Raw genomic sequence first — 22,360 nt, 5'->3', positions numbered from 1 at the left:
ATTTTTCAGTGCATTTTATCAGAACACATTTAGGCACTATCGAAACGCCCATCCTAGGCCCATAACCTGTTGAAAAGGCACGATACATCGGAAAGTAATAAGGTCAGCACGGTTTATATTAGAATGACACTATTTATTACATACGTAAATCACAGATGGATGGAGTGAAACAATAGACACGGAGATTATAATCGTGACATGTCTGAATGGAAAAATAAACCATAGTGTGTCGGTGGCGCTTCTTGATTGTGGCTCAGCCAGTCATATGAATGTATATAATTATTCTCAACAACGGAAACTATTCTGGTGATGACAAGAGGGAAGAAAGGTCATATTAAACTTGGAGTGTTGTAGACTTTCAAATACTTGGGAAGTGAGTTAATGAAAAAGCAAGACTTGATACCAAGATTAGCAAATTGATTCAAGCTGGGGAGTGTTTCTATAACAGTGTATAAATTATGTTATGGGTTAAAGAAGTGTCAGTGAAAGCTAAATAAACTATGTATGAAATTTATTACCTACCCATAACAACATATGAAGCAAAAACGTGGTCGATGCCAAAAGAAGATGAGAACAAAATACAGGCTACAGAAATGAAACTCTTGAGAAGTATGGTGGACAAAAGAAGAAGAAGAAATAAATTGAGGAATAAGAAAATTCGGAAATAAATTAGTCTGGAAAAGTTCAATAATAAAATAGAGAGGAGAAGCAGGCTTAGTCAATTTGGACCATTTCAAGAAATGAGTGATGCAAAAATGTCAAAACAGATGACGGAAAGGCAAACGAAATAGAAGAGAGGTCGAGGGTGACCAGGAGTGAGGGGGATAGACTAAGTCCTTAACAGCATAAGACAGCTGAACGTGGATGGGAAGGGAGTGGTGGATGGGGAGTGGTAGAATGATAGAAAAAATGGATTGAAATTATATTTTCCCCTAGATGGCCGTAGCTGGAAGATGGGAATTGATGACGATTATTTTAGTGAAGAAACATTTCACTGGATTTTCTGTGAGTGACTTCGTATCCATACTGTAGAAGAAACTTAAACAAGATTTCCCATGAGTAAGTTTAGTATCTACAACATAATCAAGTGGAATTTTCTTCACTGGATTCAATGTCTGTTCTGTTCGAGATAACTTTCACTTATTTCCAACAATAATTTTAGTATCTATATTCTAGTGGAGGGAAGAAGACATTCCTGAAGAAAGTTTCTTTATTCTGGTGGAGCACAGTTTCACTTATTTTCCTGCAGTTACTTCAGAATCTATATTCTAGTGGAGAAATCATTCACTGGATTTTCCAGGACTAACTTTATATTCCATATTCGAAATATTTCCGTTATATTTTCCAGGATGAACTTCAGTTTCCATATTTTAATAGAAAGCAATTTCTCCTAATTTTTTAGGAGCAACTTTGGTATGCCTACTCTAGAAAGAACTTTCAGTGGTTTTCCAGGTGTAAATTTAGTACCGTATGTCCATTACAGTGAAAAGAACTTTAAAATTATCAGCAGCAATTTTGTTACCGATATTATAGCAGAGAGAACTTTCACTACATTTTCTCGGAGAAAATTAGTGTCTATAATATATTCAACTAGATTTACCAGGAGTAAATTTAGTACCTATATTCTGGTAGAGAGAATTTCCACTTGATTTTACAGGAGCAATTTAATATCTATATTTGTTAGAGAAAGCGCTCGCTAGATGTTCCAGGAGTCTCTACCGTATATTCGAGTGGATAGAGTAACGTTTTACGTGTAAAGTAGTAGTGGTACAATCCTATCGGGGAAGGTAACTGTCTTACTTTAAATTATACATACAAAGTCAAATTTGACATTGTTTTCTTTATAGAGAAGGTTAAGCACAAACAACACTGCCCGATTTATTTCAGTATAGCATTTACTTAAATAATCTGCATGTTCAGTGTAATGAACGTTTTGAAATCAATTTCAGTGCGTAGGTATGACGAAGGTCTCGTTTCGTCGAACAAATTGAGAACATTCTAATAACTTTTGCTGGTAGAAGCTTTATAAATAATGAATGGCATTTAGTTCCAAGTCCACGCTCAGTACAGCACACAAAATTATGTGCCGAGGACGCGGGAGAATCTCCACCCTTCTCGTGTTTCTAGCATCGGGGTTCTCTGTGCAGCCAGCTGGAACTAGAGATCAAAGTCTCTCTCTCCAATTGTAATTATTTTCCTGATGACCAAAGGAAGATTGACTGAACTGGGACTCCAATTTCACCTTTGTTTACTACCCGTGAGAGCAGAGGCAGATCTATTCAATCGAATGAAATGTGATGAGTAGATTTCAAGCCCCTTGCACGCTTGTCCAAATTGTTTGATTTCACTCGATATGCCTTTTTTTCTGCTGTTGAATGTTTGTTTAGACTGTGATATTTTTAATTCGCAGTCATCGCAGAATGGAAGTGGATGGTGACAACGAAGTAGACGTGAGAGATACTACAAACAAACAGAGCTCTCCAGACTAACAAATCGTACACACGATAACTCTCCACTCCAACCGTACTGGTCCGTCTGCAAAGTTGTTGAAAGCACTTCTCGCGCTGCAGTGAGAGACTTTATAAACTTCTAGTGAGGCTAGTATTGCACGGATATGTTTATTGTCTTTCGGTCTTTACTTTTTAAATTTTAGTAAATACTTCAGTTTTATCTAGCATGTGGTGCCTAATTATCAATTCCATCTTCGATTTCATTTTTATCTGTTTGTTGAAAGTGTCACACCAAATCTACAGCAGTAACTGACTTCTTATTCTTCTTTCATTCATGGGTTCTCTTTAAAAGTTACTTTTAGCGTCGACTCGAAGATCTATGGCTACCATGTGTTTTCCTTCATCCCCATCTAGTTATACCTACTCGCTTCAAAAAATTGCAGGTCCTCATTACTGGGTCGACTCGGGTGTTTCTTCTCTCTTCACCAGGTAATCCCAGTGTGGAGATTCTGATTCTTCCCACCACCTCGAATTCAAAGAGTACGTGTTTCACTGATTGTTCTGCATTTTTGTATTTCCTACATTGTCTCTTATTACTACAATTCTACGTAGGGGCTTTTTAAGATGGCAGTGTCCAGTCAGCAGTCTTACTGTCCATCTTATATTTTCTCTGTTGAGTTTCAGCAGTTCCTTAGTGTGCTTCTTGTTTGGGCTCTTTATTAGTTCTTTCGCAAGCCTGCATCCTGGAGCATTTTTCCAGTTTTTCACTTGCTTCTTTTGCACCAGTTTACCTATGTAGAGTCGGGCTTGTCTCTAAAAGATCCCACATACCGGTACTGGTTCTGGTCCCATAACTGACATCAAAATTGTAGACATGATGATCAGCTTTTGGGCTTTAGACGTGTCAGAAAACAAGGTGAAATTCTTTACATCACATTTCGCATATAGAACTTTGTTCTGCGTGTTCAGAAGAAAATCTCGTTTGCTTACGAGAAAAATTCTCTAATAATGGAGATTTAAATTTAAGAAAGGTTTACTGTTGATCTATTGTAAGTTGTACTCTCTATCGTCACCAGATGGCACTCTGTGCGCTCGCCTTGCGAGTGACAGGGGACATCATCTTTGCTCCAATTAAGCTGTTTCTTGTTCCATCGTATGCGCGTTGCGAAGGAAGGAGTAAGGTGATCAGACGAATCAGGGACGAAATTGGCAGAGGAAATAAATAAATATGTAAAAATCCTACCATTTTTAGCACTGACACTAGCTATCAGTTGAGTAATATGTGATTGCAAGCCATTAAGGATTTGTGTAGATAGTTCTCTTCCTGTCCTTTAAATAATATTTCGTTTCGGTGTTTTCCATATTCGTTCTCTCCTCATCGCCAGATGGTTCTCTAGGCTGTGTGCTATGAGTCATACATTCATTGCATGTAGGCCTACACCTGTTACTGTATTACTGTTACTTCTTTCCACTCCCGTCTCTTTAACCCCTTTGTATTATGTCCTCCGCCTTCTCCCCGCCTGACTCACATTCCTGTTTCTCGTTTTATCCGTTACACTCTTTTCTTTCCATCTTCAGCCCTATTTTATTCTTCTAACCTATCAGTCTTTCGTTGCACTTTATTTTATCATTTTATTTTTATTTATTTATTCTACCACATACCGCTCTGATTCCTTTGATGTCCCTGATCTTTACTTCGCAAAGTACATAAGATGGAACAAGAGCATCTTAATTGGAGCTAAGATGGTTTCGTCACTTCGCACTCGGAAGGCTAGCGCACAGTGAGCCATTTAGTGACGAACGAGAGTACCAGTTATGATAGATCACGGCCGACTGAATCACTCGCTTCGCTCCTTGCTAGAGTGACGCATCAAATCGGTCGTGGATAGACCAACGGTAAAGTATTCTTAAATTCAAACCTTCATTGTTAGCATTATCACTCATGACAACAGGTGCACCACAGAAACCAGGAGGATTGCTCCTGCTGAACAAGTCTTCTCTAACAAGAAACAGTTCCTGACAAGCAGAAACATTAACATTAAAGTTAGGAAAGAATTTGCCAAAACGTTTGTGTGGAGTGTTTTGTTGTATGGTTGCGACACATGGGTCTTAGCAAACCAGGATATAAAACATCTGGAAGCAATGGAAATGTGGATATGGAGGAGGATGCAGAAAATTAGTTGGACAGAGAGAATGTCAAACAATAGGGTCCTTACGGAAATAGACGAAACAAGGAATATGATCAACATTATAGAAAAAAAGGGAAACCAAACTCCTTGGCCACACACTTCGACATAACACATTCCTCACGACTCTACTGGAAGGAAAAGTTCTGAGTAAGAAGGGAAGAGGAAGGCCGAGGAAGAAGTATCTGGATTCCGTGATGGACAGGTTGAAATTTGAAAAAATACGTTGACCTGAAACGTTCAGCAGAGGAGAGACAAATGTGGTTGCAGCGACAAGGCCTTGCCTTTAGGATATGAATGAATGAATTGTTAGAGAAGTTTTCCTCGTGAACAAATGAAATTTTCTTCTGATAATTACATTATTATTATTATTATTATTATTATTATTATTATTATTATTATTCTGGGGTATCTGTGGAACGCAGAGAGGCGAAAGAAGGTGTGGGCTTGAATGGGTCTAACTACAATATCAAGAATTGAATTAAAAGTTTAAATATGCGGCCATTATCCAGTATTCGGGAGATAGTAGGTTCGAACCCCACTATCGGCAGCCCTGAAGATGGTTTTTCGTGGTTTCCCATTTTCACACCAGGTGAATGCTGGGCCTGTACCTTAATTAAGGCCACGGCCGCTTCCTTCCCACTCCTAGCTCTTTCCTGTCCCATCGTCGCCATAAGACCTATCTGTGTCGGTGCGACGTAAACCAATTAGCAAAAAAAAAAAAAGTTTAAATAAAGGTTATATATCTTAGAATTTCAAACTTAACAAATTTTCTTCACTGAGTGGACAATAACAAATTTGTGGATTAAAATAGAGAACCCCAGAATAGGGCATTTAACAATATTGTGGGCTTCAAACTCTCAGATTTACAAGTATTGATCCAAATTTACAATTTTCGCAAATGTTTCGTTGATCAGATAAGGAGAAATGTCTCCCAAATACAAGAGCACTTGCTCCAAAGTTTACAATCTTTAGCCTTCCAGAGGCACCCCTCACTATTACAAAAACTCATAAAAGAGCTTACATGCTCTCAATTTCTTACAGCCTACTCAAGGCAACATTACATCAAAATCCATTCTCTGGCCTCACAAGGCACGATTTACAAATGGAAATAGTTTTACACAGGGGTATCTAGTACCCAACCTACTGGGCCTGTGTGGAAAAAGAACAGGTTAAGTAAATGGCCCGAACACAAACTGAATGGAAGCGTACACTTACGCTCCTAAATAATGAAGAATAAAAATCCTACCGTGGCTCTCGGCCCGATGATATAGGGGCTAATCCCCAAGCTACTGAGGTGACTCGAATGAAAGTTAATTTAATACATTACAGGAAAGAAAACAGTTATGAAATCGTAGTTACCTCAAATCAAGTTGAAAGGGAGCTCGAGAGGCTAACTCACTCTCTATCCCCGATTTACAGTTAAGGACTTTATGAAATTTTACATTAGTCGAACGAAAATTTACATTTAGAAATGGTTTGTTACATACTTAAAAATTCGGACCTTCCCATCGGATAAGCCTGCGGAGGTAGCTACAGAAAACTAAGTCTGGTGGTAATTACCTGGCTGATGTTCTGCCTGCCGAAGAATGAGGCGTCCCGCCTCCTGCCTTAACAAACACACTCAGAAAGACGACGATCGATGAGACAAGGTAGCCAGAGCAGCCGCAGTTTATATGTCGTCAGGGAAGGTTCGAGAGGATTCTGGACTAGTCCGGACACACCCTCTCAATTTTATTGGCAGACACAAAAGTTACACCCAAAGAACCAAAACGAAGCCTGTGATAGGCTGAAAAATAATTACAGAAAATTCCAATTGGCTAACTTCAAAATTGGCGGACTGAGAAATAAGTGTTACAAACCTTGAAATATATCAGAAAAACAAATGAAAGTTAATTTACTAAAGAAAACCCATGAACACAAAATTTCTTTCAAAAACAACTTCCTTTACCTTGCACCAGAGTTATGACCATAGTTTTTGGTAGTGACATCTGTGGAAAAGTGTCCAAACTTCTTGATGTACAGCAAAAACAAAACCAAAAGAAATCCAATCAGTTTAGGAAAATTCACAAAAACACAATTACTCAAAATTTCAGTAGTGACATGTTCTGATTAAAGTTACAACTTCCTGTAGTACCGTAGCAATTGCACGCTTTGGTCGATAGAGAAATTCATAAGGCGCATCTTTTGAATGAGCGGCGTTGAGGTGTACCTCCAGGTACAACAACAACAACAACAACAACAACAACAACAACAACAATAATAATAATAATTATTATTATAATGTTACCTGTTTTGGTAGTTTGCAGAGGAGTAAGAACCTTCCGGGTTCGTCCCCGCGATGTAGGGGGCAATGCGTCCGCCTGTCACCCGGGTTCGATTATAGGCCGGGTCAAGGGCTTTTATTAGTAAGTTATTAATATCCCTGGCTCGGGGACTGGGTGTTTGTGTCCTCCTTAACGTTCCTTACCTCACATTCAACACTTTACACTTCCACAATTTCCAAATACATGCAGGTTCATAACATATTGTGCAAAGTAGGGGCAAATGGTCTTTCTAGATCGACGCCCCGAATAAATAGTATTTTTATAACAAATAAAAGAACGTGCCGGGGTTGAATGGGTGGACAGAGAAACGATGAGCGCATACTTTAAAACACTAAAATTTGAAATTTTATTTTTCAGAATGAACAACAACAAATAACACTTAAATGGAAGAACGAAGAGCTCGTCAGCTCTGACCATTACAAAGACTTAAAGTCAAAATGGAGAAGGTTCGTGATAGAATAGGTTACACACGATTGAGCATGGTAACTCTAAAGGTGCATCATTTCAAAAGAGCGTTTTTGCTACACTCAATTACACTCTAGGAGACTGAGTTCAACAATTTGCAAGTTTCTTATCCAAATTTCACCCTAGATAACTTCTAAAACTGTGTTTACTGTCCCTTCGGATCGGCAGTCGAATACACAATTGTCCATAATTAATGATACTTTAAACAGAGGCAATAACAGCCCATTCCAAATTGCCTAAGTGTACAAAGAAAAGGTTTAAGAAATCGGCCATGAACAAAATGCTAGGAAGTGTGCCATATCCTGGCCACCTCCATCTTTATCAGGTTCGTTTTTTGGACGAAGTGCTTGCCCTCTGTTACTTATGTGTACTCACTGACTTCCGTATCTCGGCCGACTCCTTGACTTTTATTGAACACGCAAACTTAGTCCAAGGAGATCACAGATGTCACCTTTGTCGTCCTGTGACTTTACGAAGTTTGTTCCCGATCATGACTATCTAGTGTCCTCCATGGCTTTTCTTCTCACTTTCTTGTCTTGGTGAAGGGTTATGGCGAGTGACACAATGTTTACACACGCATGTTTTTACAAGCGTTATTTTAAGCGCTTTAAGACATAATGAATTTTGCGCATATATGTATGCCTTAAGGAAATGTAACTACCTTTATTTTTCCATTTCTTTCTGTTATTTGAAGTTGGCCTCGTGAATCATGTTCATTTTATATCGCCACGTGACATTGTGGTTGGCCACTATTTCTTGCTTTCCGTGGGTACTTATTTATTTATTTATTTATTTGGTGGCCTTTCTGTGTACTTTCTGTTATTGCCCATGTAACGTTATTTATATCAGCAATGTTTTTATTTATGTCACAATTTGGTACAATGATTTGCGTCTCACTGTAAATGAGTGTCTGTATTGCATGAATGAGCTCTGTTGCACCTGGGATGTGTGTTACGTCGATTTTATTCTACGGTTCATGTGTGGAAATCTCCTTATTATTTTCCATGTACCAAATTGCTCTCCGATGTCGCCACTATGTTGTTGTGTATCGGAAGGGCCTATACATAGATGATTTTTGCTATTTTGGCATTTGCATTGTATATGAGCGACGTATTGATGATGTGTTTTGGGCCTCCGATCTTGTGTGGGTTTGGCCTCGAATATCCGCGTGAGACTTTATTTATGAACCGTGCTTCTACAGTTTTGGGGTCCTTTTAACCATTGTTATCTTTTATGCGTTACCTGTTTCTTGGACATCTTTTCAACTTATTGCGCGAGTGTTAGAATGTGAGATATGTAGGGCGCATATCATATTGCTTAGTTGTGTCCTTGTGTGGGCTCTGGAATTATTTTGGGTGTGTATATGTTCCCTTGGTATTGCCTTGTTTACCCCTAATCCTGGGAAACATGATTGCGCGTGCCTTCCTTTCCTTGATCTTTGGTTCGGCCATATTTCATCTTTCGTTTTTTTTATGAGTTCGCTGGAAACCATTGTTATGTGGCATCTCATTGAATGGCCGTGTATCGCGATCAGTAATGACTCGTCCTGTTGATTTGGATATCTAATAATTTATTACTTTGTGCTGAGCTCTGCGTCACGGAATAATTCTACTTTGTTCCCAGGTAACAATTTATTTTGTTATTTATTGATTAATTGTATTTTATGTATAGTTGAACCTGTTGGCTGAATTACGTTATAGGTAGGCGCGATGCTATGACGATAGCATTTTTTCTCTTCCTCTTTTTCGTGTTGCCATTTACTATTTTGATTTAATAATTATTTAATAAACTCTTTTCTTTTACTTACTTACTTACTTACTTACTTACTTACTTACTTACTTACTTACTTACTTACTCCATGGCTCTACGGTCCTTCAAGGACCTTGGCCTCCTTGACCACAGCTCTCCAGTCGTCCCGGTCTTCAGCACGCCTACACCACCTCCTGACTCCAACGGTCCTCAGATCAGTCTCCACATCCTCCAGCCATCTCATCCGGGGCCGACCTCTCCTTCTCCTGCCCCCAGGGTGCCCTGTCAGTGCTTTCCTTGGAAGTCTTCCCTCCTCCATCCGTTGTACATGCCCCAGCCATCCAATTCGTCTCCAATTCGGCTCCTTATACAATAATCTTATTTAGTCATTTGTTCTGATTCTCCATAAATCTCCCTCCTTCACCGGTCCAAATATCTTCCTCAGTACTTTCCTTTCCCACACATTTAATCTCCTCTCTGTGGCCTCAGTCAATACCCATGCCTCACTCCCATACATAAGCACTGGTTTAATTATTGTTTTGTAGAGAGTCAGTTTTAATTTCCTGCTTAAGTTTTTACTTCTCAGAAGGGGATTCAGTGCCCTGTAGGATCTGTTGGCAGCCTTAATTCGATTTACAATATCTGTCTCAACTTTATATTCTGATGTTATTACTGAGCCAATATATGTGAAGCTATCTACTGCTTCAAAGGTGTAACCATCCACTTGGAGTTTTTCAGTGTTCCTTCCATTTCTCTCTGTTACCATATATTTAGATTTAGCCTCACTTATCTCCAAGCCCAACGACCCAGCCGGATCTTTCAGCTCCCTCAAGGCAGTTGTAAGTACCTCGTTACTTCTAGCAGATATCACCACATCATCTGCATAAGCCAAAATTTGGATCAGTCTATTGTAAATATTACCACCCGGATTAGTAGTTACTGATCTTACAGCTTTCTCCAACACTAGATTAAATAACACTGGTGATAAGGGGTCTCCCTGCCTTAGGCCTTCTTCGGTTCTGAAAGATCATGACAGACTTCCCTGCACTTTTACCTGACTTCTGCTGTTCTCCAGGGTCATCTTGGCCAATTTTATTAACTTCTGTGGGAATTTAAACTCCTTCATTGTTTCCCACAATGTCGATCTCTTAACTTTGTCATAGGCTTGTTTAAAATCTATAAAAAGATGCCCTAGTCGAACGTTGTATTCATATGTCTTTTCCAGAGTCATTCTCATGGTGAAAATATGGTCCATCGTCGATCTTCCAGGTCTGAAACCAGCTTGGTACTCCCCTATAATTCTTTCCGCTCTACTACTAACTCTCTTTGTTATGGCTATAGAGAGGATTTTGTATACTATACTCAGTAAGGATATACCTCGATAGTTCTTGCATTGCATGCGTGACCCCTTCTTATGTATAGGACATATATTTGCTAGTGTCCAGTCCTCCGGCATTGTACCTGTTTCCCATACCTTTTTTATTATCTCGTGTATTTTCTTCACCAACACTTCTCCATGTTTTACCATTTCTGCTGTTATGAGGTCATTCCCTGGGGCTTTACTGCTCTTCAATTGTTTTATAATATCTCTTATTTCTTCAATCGATGGTGATCCCATATCGTCTGCATCCTCATCTCCATTCTCCTCATCCATCTCTTCCTCCTCACACTCATCTCCATATTCACCCTCCTCATCTCTCTCTGAAGTTTCCATATGGTCTGATCCTTCTTTTTCTTCATTTATTGGTCAGACAGAAAGTAATGTTTCAAAATATTTTGCCCATTTTTCCAGAATTCGTTCTTTCCCAACAATGAGTCTATCAGTCTCATCCTTAAGCATATTCACTCTGGGCTGATATCCCTTCTTTACTTGTCCAACCCCATGGAAGAATTTTCTGCCTTGTTTGTTTTCAAAATTCTTCTGCATTTCATCCACTCTCTCCTTTTCTTCTATTATTTTCTTGTTCCTTATCAATGTCTTTGCTGTTCTCCGTTTCTCTTTAAAAACTGCAATATTATTTCGAGTGGGTATCTGTAACATTCTTTGTCGGGCAAGATTTCTCTCTTCCAGAATCTTATCCACTTCTTCGTCATACCATTTATTTCTACTCTGTTTCCATCTCTCTCCAAGTACTTCCTGCGCCGTTGTATTTATTGCTAGCTTGGTTTCCTCCCGCATTGTGTTGATGTCCACATCTCCGTTTCTGCCCATCTGTAGCTTTGCAGCCGGTCTCTATACTCTTCCTCCTTCTTCTCATCCCTTAACAGTTCTACATTATAGATCTTGCTCTGCTCAGCTCTGTCCCTGGGTTTAATTGCCAGTCTTTCTCGGAACTTGATCCTCACCAGTATGTGATCTGAATCACTGTCTGCACCACGCATGCTTCTCACATCCATTATGTTGGAGGCATGTCGCGCATCTATCAGCACATGGTCTATCTGGTTCTTTGTCAGACCATCCGGTGATATCCATGTCTCTTTATGGATCTCCTTATGGGGAAAACATGTGCTCTTAATCACCAGCTCCTTGCTAAAGGCGAAGTCAATCAATTTCCACCCGTTTTCATTTGATTCTTGGTGTTTACTATGATATCCTGCCACTGGGTGGTTTTCTTTCTCTTTGCCTACTTTGGCATTATAATCCCCTAGGACAACTTTAACATCATACTTGGGCAACTTGTCATATACTTGCTCCATTTTTTCATAGAAATGTTCTTTCTCTTCCTCATCGGCATCCTCTGTTGGTGCATGGACACTAATTAGTGATATGTTGGCAAATCTCCCTCTCAATCTTAACCGGCATAGTCTGGGGCTTATTGCTTCATATTCAGTCACATTATGACTGACCGATTTCTTGACCATAAACCCTGTTCCTATTCTATTTTCTTCCTCCCCACTATTGAACAAAATGTAGTGCTGTAGATCTGTCACCTCGATTGTCTTCCATCTTATCTCCTGTAATGCTGCCACATCTATCTGATATTTAAGTAATATCTCCTCCAATTTTCTACTAGCCCCGGCCTGAAAGATACTTCTTACATTCTATGTTCCAATATATCCATATCGTTGCCATTTAGCGCGCTTTAGTCGTCGTAAGTTTGGGACCGTCCGGTTATCTTGATTTGGTTTCTGAACAATATGCAGTTTTGTGCTAGTGGAGTTGTTAGCCCCACGTACCAACCCCCAACCTGGAGGACCAGGGTATCACTCTTAGTCTGGATCATCACCTTAGACCTGTCCGGCTTGGGTGGCCCTACCAGGAGCATATGCTCCCGCCGGCATAGCTCTAAGGATCATTTGAACACGCAAGCCTCCAAAACACCCGGCAAAATGTATTTTGCCTTCGTCAAGGTGGTGATACCATCGGGAGGTTTCTTTTTCTAATCGGCGTTATTATTGTAAGAAAAGGAGGTGTTGCATTTTAAATTTTATTCTTTTGATTTGATAAGCTCGAGTTCAGTTCATACCGTTTTTTAAAAATAATGATATTTGTTCCTTGCGTCGACCTCTACTGATCTTTTGCCACTACTTTCACCATATGTTAGGAACCTGCGTGTAAGTGTAATTGCGGAAGTGTAGAGTGTTGAAGTTGAGTAAAGGAACGTTAAGGACGACACAAACACCCAGTCCCCAGGAAGTCACTGAGGCTAAGCCTATACTACAGAGGGTGACTAGATGGTCGAAATATTAAGTTCCAAAATGTTCTGAACAATTTAGAGTTTTAGAAAATCATAGTCACCCCCAATACCAAGATGAATGGGAATTAATAGAGGGCAAATGCTCTTTATTTCCTAGGTTACACATTTCCCAGCAGGGATTTGAATGGAGTCTTTAGACTTGTCTGAAAATTTACATTTAAAAGTTGATGTTAAACTTTAGAAATTTACATTAAGAGAGAATTTTGAAACCTTCCCCTCAAGTTAACTTTCTGGAGCTATCACATATTTAAAAGATGTCTGCCATTACCTTCAGCTGGTGGGGCTTCCGACGATGGGAAAAACTGCCCATGCCTCCACTAACACCGTATGCACTCAAGACTGGAGCGATGAAGAAGACAATGTGATTCAAAAGATCCAAGCTTTTAATGCAGAGGGGAAAGTGCCAGAACTCTCTACGCAGAATGCCCGTACAACCCCCAATTTTAATTGGCTACACAAATATATACAAAAATTTCCGATTGGCTAATAACTTAAGGAAGAAGGAAGTGATAGAAGTGGTAGTAAACTTATCACACAAAAAACAATCCACAAAGACTTCAGGTTCACGAACTTTGACAATATTAAATTCCCTGAAAATAATTAACTCTCCATCCTCCCGCCAGAGGGGACACATAAGTCGATAGTATAGGCATTTGAAGGTTAAATGTCCAAACTTCTCCTAAAACATAGTTTCAGATAGATAACACAGATGGCCTTCTAAAAGGCGCTCAGTTCAAATGCACGGAGAAGTTGTACCTCCGGTATAATAATAATAACTGGTTGAGTGACCGATATGATAGAGCGCTGATTTTCTAAGCCCATGGTGAGGAGCTCGATCCCAACACAGACCGCTGGATTTTGAAAGTCCGCATATAAGCCATTACGCCCGTGGACAACATTGAATTGAAGGAACTTACCGGGAAATTGACTCTAGTAAAGAAGTCAGCTAAGGATAACATGATGGCAAGCTTAATTGGCAGTCATACACATTTTAGTGAAAAACTGGAAAGGACTGTACAGGTAATTTCAGGCGGAAACAGGTTCCAAGAAGGACATTACAGAAATCATTAATGAACAAGAGCAGTTGTATACGTGAAGCATCTTCAAAAGGCAGTAGTATTCAGTCAGCAGTATGTACAAATTGTTGTTTACAATGTTAATGTTCATATAGAGGAGGAGAATAATGCTAAAAGAGTATTAAAATTTACGTATACTAACAATGACATTTACAATAAGACACGAAAGATGAAAACTACAGAAACGATTAGAATTGATATGATTTCTGGGGATATACTAAAGACAATGCGGTAGTACCACATCTGAAGTACTAATTTGATTATTGCTTGCATGAAAGAGCTATACCAATTTAATGGAGAGTTTCTTCAGTAGCCTCTGCGTTTAAAGGAGTGGGTGATAGACATAAAGCTGAAATTCACAGGCCAGTAAGTTTGACATGCGTTGCATGTAAGCTTTTGGAAAGCATTCTTTCTGATTATATTAGACATGTTAGCGAAATTAATAACCGGCTCGAGTTTAGTGTTTAGGTAAGGTTATTCCACTGAAGATAAATTTGTAGGATTCCTGCAAGATATAGCAGATATCTTGGATTCAGGAGGTCAGCTGGACTGTATCGTGATTGACTTGTCTAAAGCATTTGATAGGGTGATCGTGGGAGACTACTAGCAAACATGAATGCAATTGGACTAGACAAAAGGGCGACTGAATGGGCTGCTATATTTCTAGAAAGAAGACCTGAGAAAATTAGAGTAGGCGAAGCTTTATCTGACCCTGTAGTAATTAAGAGGGGAATTTCTCAAGGCAGTATTATTGGAAGTTTATATTTTCTTACACATATATAAATAATATGAGTAAAGAAGTGGAATCAGAGATAGGGGTTTTTGCATATGATATTATTCTATATAGAGTAATATATAAGTTAAGAGATTGTGAGCAACCTCAAAATGACCTTTATAATGTTGTGAGATGGACAGTAGGCCATGGTATGATGATAAACGGGCTCAAAAGTCAGGTTGTGAGTTTCACTAATAGGAAAAGTCCTCTCAGTTTTAATTACTGCGTTGATGGGGTGGAAGTTCCTTACAGATATCACTGTAAGTACCTAGGTGTTAATATAAGGAAAGCTCTTCATTGGGGTAATCATATAAATGGGATTGTAAATAAAGGGTACAGATCTCTGCACATGGTTATGATGGTGTTTAGAGGTATGTAAGTCTCTGGTTAGACCCCAACTGGAGTATGTTTCCAGTGTATGGAACCCTCACCAGGATTACTAGATTGAACATTTGTCCTGAAACCTAGTAAGGGCAACTGTACCGATGGATAACTAAAGGGAACCCTATTAACCTCATATAGGTTCCACTCCGTAGCAAATGCTGTAAGACGCTTGGATTCCTCTGCCAAAGGAATTTGATACTCAGCCTGGTTAAGGTCAGGAGTGGTGAACTCCTTATCCTTGTGCAACCAAGAAAAATACGAATGGATACCACGGCAACACAAAATTTCAGGAGGTACAGCTTGATTGCACGTGGTATAGATGTAATAAGTGTAGACAAACAGCAGGGAAGGCCGTAGGGCATATCGCAATAATAATGTTAGTGATAATATTGAAGCAACATTTGTGCAGTTTGCTTAGAAAGGAAAAGAGGAAACACTCAAAGAAGGGAGTATACTCGATGGTCTAATATACGGTACAAGATGAAAGTATCTGCTTCAACTGGTTAAGCAGTATAAGTATTACACTATGAAGCTGCCTGTGTTCAAATACCGGTGCTGAATTCGACTGTCTTCATTACAGTAGTAAAATAATTCATATAGACAAGATAAAATGGTCATGTTGGCTTTATAAAATTGTTTTATCATCTTTTATCAATGGGATAATCACAGATTTGGAAGTCGTACTATTCTAATGTCCTAGATATGAGTCAATCTGTGTTCAGCTCCTATAAGAGAGGCAGTGATCGATAAATATATCTTATCTTTCTCCACTTATTTAATAAAAATAGTTTGTATTGTATTAGGAAGGAAGACAGGTTTAATCTATGCTACATATTGGAATCGTTTTAACACACAATGACAGGTACTAGTGGACAGATGATCGGAGAGACAATAGTACGGCTGTAAATTCAACTCTAAGCAGAAATTAACTACACCCAGGCTAATCAATAATGAGGTAACGTCCATTATTTATTCCCTAGCAACTGAGGTACGGATATCTCAAGGGCGGTTTGATGATTACCTCTGTGCAAGTAGAATACCCATCTGATACATCCCAGGTCATAATGACTGGCTAAAGTCACAAGAGGTTTCTAGGACTTCGAGAACGGCATCGCGATTACCATGCTATATAATTTATAATTATTGGACATAATAAAATGAAGTTAATATAATTCATATTAAAATGAAGAGATGCCATTAAGAACATTTATAGAAATTCGTTATAAACCGATTTCGGAGAAAAGAACCTTCTTCCATAGCAGTGCGTGTGCAGGGAGAAATCTTTACACCGAACAAGTTGTGAGCTTGCATTCAAGAGATGCTGGGTTCGATTATCACCGTCGGCAGCCCCGAAGTTTGTTTTCCGTTGTTCCCTGTTATACACCAGGCAAATGCTGGGTCTGTACCTTAATTAAGGGCACGGCCGGTAGCTTCACAATCCTAGTCCTTTCCCATCCTTTTGCAGCCGAAAACCTTCGATGTGTTCGTGAGATGTGTTGACAAAAATATCTTGAGTGATTACATTCGGGGCAATGCAAAATTTGATCACTCAAACACGCACAAATGTTTAAGTCATACTTTTATATGTGTCAGACATGGGAGTTAATCTTATCCCTTATCACTTAATTATGGGAGCGAGATATATTGTTCTAAGAAATAAGGTATTAACGTGGACTTCAATAAACCCAATATTACAACGTTACAACTTGTAACTTTTCCTCAGGCATCCTTCTCCTTCTCACATTCACTCCAGTTTACAATGATATAATCGTATTTTAAATTATGATTATTATTATTATTATTATTATTATTATTATTATTATTTTGAGCCTGGCTCCGTTGAAATGTGTGCTTTTGTGAAAAGTGTAGTGGAGATAAACAGAATGTATTCAATACTATTTTTCAAGTTTTCTGTAAATGATAAGCAGTGGATTCAGTATTCATTGCTTTCAATACTCGTTCTAAATAATTTCTCTATATACTACATTGAGAACAGAATCACATTTAGGTGTTGTTTGCATTGTGAAATTATGAATGAATGCACACGAGACATTGCAGAATATAACTGACTACGAGTAAGTACTGCCTGGGCTGGGGACACCAATATGATCTAAAGTTTGCCCGTTTGCTTTGTTAATTTTCCTACAAAAATCATGATGAGTAGGATATTATCGTCTTGAACGAAAATAAAGTGCTATGTCTGGTTGTTTCTGAAATATATTTGGAATCAGACTTCTTTGACCTAGTCTTTCATTGTTAATGGCTTCAGATTTAAATAGTTGTAATACGTATTTCTTACAATTTCGTACATTAAGTAGTTTCGTAGGCATCCAGTAGATTACACGTTGCAGGTTTCGATTTTGGGTTGGGTGAAATAAAAATAACATCAAGTTTTATACATTTCAATATCGGTAAGTTTGTTGATAGAATTCCTGCAAAGACAGGATGTTATAACGAGTTATAACTTCCACGGCGTTTACATTCGTACAGGAAACATATGCAGTATCTCCAAGAGAAATTCGATGGTTCCACCTATTACGAAGGTAATAATTTATTGAAATAACATTATACCCTTGTAAACTTTGTTTGAAGATACTCAATTGAATATACAGCTTTCCACTGTTGAAATAGTTAACAGTCGTGGTATTATTATCAATTATTATCGCTCTTCGTATTCAAATATCGCATTGTTAGCTACGTACGGTGGAGGACAAATATAGTGTAGTCAGGGAAACAAAAAATAATCAGCTGACTACTGTTTCAATCTGTGTTAACTTGTAGGAATAAAACGCAAATGCAATGCTTGAGAAAAATGTTAAGCACCCAGAAAGAGTGGTCCAATATTATCCCATTTCGGTATAAATGCATATCATTGATGCGTGGGTACCCTAAATGATTAGATTTACAACGCCCACCAGAGTGTATTCGTTATGGCACCGTCCTGTTTTTGATAAGTTGTTACCAGTCAACTGCTGTGAGTAAGACAGTTAGGCAAGACGTGCAGAGAGGACTACGTACAGTACAATGAACCCGCGATGCCTCGCAGACGAGTTAGACAGTATATCAACCAACGGACAGCATTTGATAGAGGACGCATTTTGGGACTGCATGAGGCTGGTTGGTTGTATCGTGTAATTGCCAGGCATGTAGGCCATTCAGATGTCACAGTGGCGCGATACTCAGTGGGTACATGAGGGCACCCAATCACGTCGTGCAGGTTCGGGTCGACCAAAAACACCGCCTCAACGGAGGACCGTCGTATGGTGCGCCAAGCATTGCGGGATCCCATAACTTCAGCATCCGCCATCCGTGAACATGTACTGGAGACTCTACAGCATCTTGTGAGTTCCCGCACAGGGTCTCGACGACTCGCATCCGCCGGAATGGGGTCCTACCGCCCCATGCGTCGGTTGCCATTGACGCCAGAACACCAACGCCTGCGTTTGGAGTGGCACCTTGCCTGGGAGGGATGGACAGAGGACGAATGCCATCGCATCATGTTCAGCGATGTGTACCGCTTCTTTATAACCTCCGATAACCATTGTGTGCGTGTTTGGTGGCGTGGAGGGCAGAGGGAACATCCTTCCCATATTTTGGAAAGACACACAGGCGTAATCCCTGGCAACATGGTGTGGGGAGCCATAGGATATGCGTTCAGGTCACCTCTAAAAGTACCTCAGCAGACTTAGACTGCATGGCGATACGTCACTGACATTCTGCGTCCGCACGTCCTAACCCTTATGGCACAGCACCCTGGGACAGTGTTCCAAACCGGAATACAGTAGGTGTACAAAAGGTATGGGAAGGAAAGGGGGGGACTTGTAGAAAACAGGTGGTTTATGTTTTAAGGATAAGGAAACTGCAAGCTAAGGGCTGTATTCAGGAGCAGAATTTAGGACAGGTGTCGGTGAGAAACTAGATGAGCTCTATACAGAAGTAATAGATGGTATTAGTGATCACGGAGCTGTTTTTATCGTAGTTAAAAATTAATGTGTTAGAAAGGCTGATGAGACAGCCACGAAGGAGTTTAAAAAATGAAATTATGGTCGGTTGAAAACAGTAAATACAAATTTAAACAGACTGTGAGGTGGGCATAAAGCACTTGTTGAGGAATGTGAAAACATATACATACGTTTAAAGTTGGTAAAGAACGGTAAATACCCGGTATATTATAACAGAGAAATAAAGAGATAAAGAAGAAGGCAAGGGAATAAGAAATGTTTGTGGAAGTAAGGAGAAATTGAAGGAACTTATTACGGATTTGAATCTAGCGAAGAAGTCAGCTAAGGATAACATGGCGGCAAGAATAATTGGCAGTCATATCAGTTTTAGTGAAACATGGTAGGGTTTATATAGGTACTATAACGCAGAAAGGTGTTCGATGAAAGGCATTACCAGAATCATTTATGAACAAGGGGAGTGTATATGTGAGGATCTACAGAAGGCGGAAGTGTTAGTCAGCAGTATGTAATGATTGTTGCTTACAAGGATAATGTCCAGAAAAAGGAGGTAACTGATACTAACGAAGTATTAAATTTACCTACGCTAACAAAGACATTTACAAGAAGATACAGACGATGAAAGTACAAAAAGCAGCTGGAATTGATAAGATTTCTCGGGATATGAAGACAATGGGTTGCGATATAGTACCATATATGTAGTACTTATTCGATTATTGTTTCCATGAAGGAGCTATGACAAATGAATGTAAAGTTGTTATAATTGCCCCGTGTATAAAGGAAAGGCTGATAAGCGTAAAGCCAAAAATTATTGGCCAGTCAGCCTGACATGTGTTGCATGTAATCTTTAGGAAGGCATTTTTTCTGATTGTATTAGACTTGTTTGCGAAAGCAAGTTCGGGGTTAGGAAGGGTTATTCCACTGAGGCTCAAATTGTAGGATACCAGTGAGGTATAGCAGATATCTTAGATTCAGGAGGTCAAATGGCCTGTATCTTGATTGACCTATCTAAGGTATTTGCTAGGGTGGATCACGGGAGACTACTTGCAAAAATGAATGCAATTGAACTAGACAAAGGGGTGACTGAATGGGTGGTTGTATTTCTAGAAAATAGAACTCAGAGAATTAAAATAGGTGAAGCATTATCTGATCCTCCCAGTATAGCTTGAGCGAGCGACAAGTGCAGACGTGTTGTGTAGAGGATCACGGTAGTGAGAGGAGGGAGTGCAGGAGGGGAGTGCAGGAGGGGAGTGCAAGAAAGAAGTGAACAGTTTAAGGAGGATGATTGGTGTGGACAATACAGGGCAGTTATAGGAAGATGGCAGGGGAGAAAGAAGAAAAAGTGAAAGCTGGAGGAAGCAGAATGGAATTGGGAATGAAGGAGGAGATGATGCTGACAGCGGCGGTGATTATAGAGGGGAGTTGAATTGAATCCCGGGCCGATCTCCTGTGGAAGTATGAGTTGGGAAGACGTGGAAGTAATTAGAAGGGTGGTAAATGATGTGGTAGAAGAAGTCTGCCCGTTCGAGCAACTTAAAAATATGATACAAGAGTAAATTAAGAAGCTCGAGAAAATGAAGAAATGGTTACAGGAAAAGGCAGACGATACAACATCCAAAGTGAGAAACAACCTACGAAGAAGTTGAATCATTAAGGGAGAAAATAAGAAGATTAGAAGAGGAACCGTCGAAGCTTAAATCAGAAGTACAAGCCAGTGGTCAAAACCTTCGAAAGAAATGTCTATTTATATATGGTGTTCCAGAGGAGAAGAGAGAGGACAAAGTGATGACGATTCACAAAGTGGTGGACGTAATCCAGGGCAAAATGAAAATTGATTTTAGTGAAGTAGATATAGATGATGTGGAGAGAATAGGTAAATTAAAAGGAAATATGACTATTAAAGTGAACCTGTTATCCACTTTGATGGCCGAAATAGTGATTAGAAATGTGTGTAACGTACAGAGTGATGGCATATGGATTACGAGAGACATAGGAAGTGAAGGGATAAAGAATGCAAAAATTCTTAAGAAACATTTGGTAAGAGCTATACACCAAGGATTGAGAGCCTTTATTAGGGGGCAGCAATTAGTAGTGACGAATGGCAGGTGGAGAAGAATATGTTCTGTGAATGTATTACTGGACCTAGAAGAAAAGACGAAACAGGAGGAAGATACAGAAATGATTGCGGGAGAAAGGCGGGATGAGGGAAACTCACCCGGTGAGGAGAGGCATGAGGAAAGGGAAGGAACAGAGCCCAATGAGTACGTAGTTAATGCTTCGAAGGGGACAAGTGATGAGGGAAGAAAGAGTGATATTTGTAGGAATGGAGTGGACAGAAACAGTGACAAAGAGAGGTTGATGAATATGTCGCCGAGGACTGTTATCACTGAATCATATAAGGAAGCGTATTCGGGGGTGAATGCGGAGATGGCGAAGTACCGCGAAGGCCAGAAGGAGTTAAAATTGACACTTAGCCAAGGAGAATGAAGAATGGGAGAACCATGAGTCTAAAAGAGCTGTGGGGCAAGAAAGCCAGAAAGGAAGAGGGCGTAGTGACAAGAAGTAGGTAGTTACGTAAAGAAAGTTCGTGTCTGTCTGAGTGATGAAGGTAGAGAAAAGTGAATAATTGGTGTAATGGTAGGTAATGAAGTGTGTGTATTTAGTAGTGATGTTGTAGCTGAAATGTATAGCGATTGTGAAATATTCCTGGGTAATGGTTAGAGAGAGGTTGAGAATGAGGTGGAGTTGATGGCATATGGCGGATGTGTTTGTGTAGTGAATTTAATGGTGAAGTGTGTTTCGGAGGTATGTTTACAGTTAGATAGAGGATGAGAATGAGGTGGAGTTGATGGTACATGGTGGTAGGTGTTTGTATAGTGAACTTAATGGTGAAGTGTATTTTGGAGGTATGTTTACAGTTAAGATGGTATATGGTAGTATGTGTTTGTACAGTAAATTTAATGAAAAAGTGTGTTTTGGAGGTGAATTTATAGTTGAGAAGATTTGATTTATGAAAATGTGGTTGGGTGGAGGGCGATTAAGAGTCGAAAATATGATGCTTGTCTTCTTATTGCGTAATTGAGTGTGAAGTTGGAACTTTAAGCAGTACAGTGCATGTGTGGTAAGATAGGTAGGCACAGCTCAGCAGATTGAGTAAGTGTAGTGATGACTTAAAAGAATGTAAATGATAAGAGGACTGTCATGAGTAAGCAGAAAGTGGGAAGTGTGATCTTGCCAGGGTTCGCTAGGAGTGGTATTGTATTGCCAGACTGGCATACCCAGGCAAAGTAA

This window comes from Anabrus simplex, chromosome 3 (genome assembly GCF_040414725.1).
Source record: "Anabrus simplex isolate iqAnaSimp1 chromosome 3, ASM4041472v1, whole genome shotgun sequence".
Classification (NCBI taxonomy): Eukaryota; Metazoa; Arthropoda; class Insecta; order Orthoptera; family Tettigoniidae; genus Anabrus; species Anabrus simplex.
Note: the sequence above shows the minus strand (reverse complement) of the source record.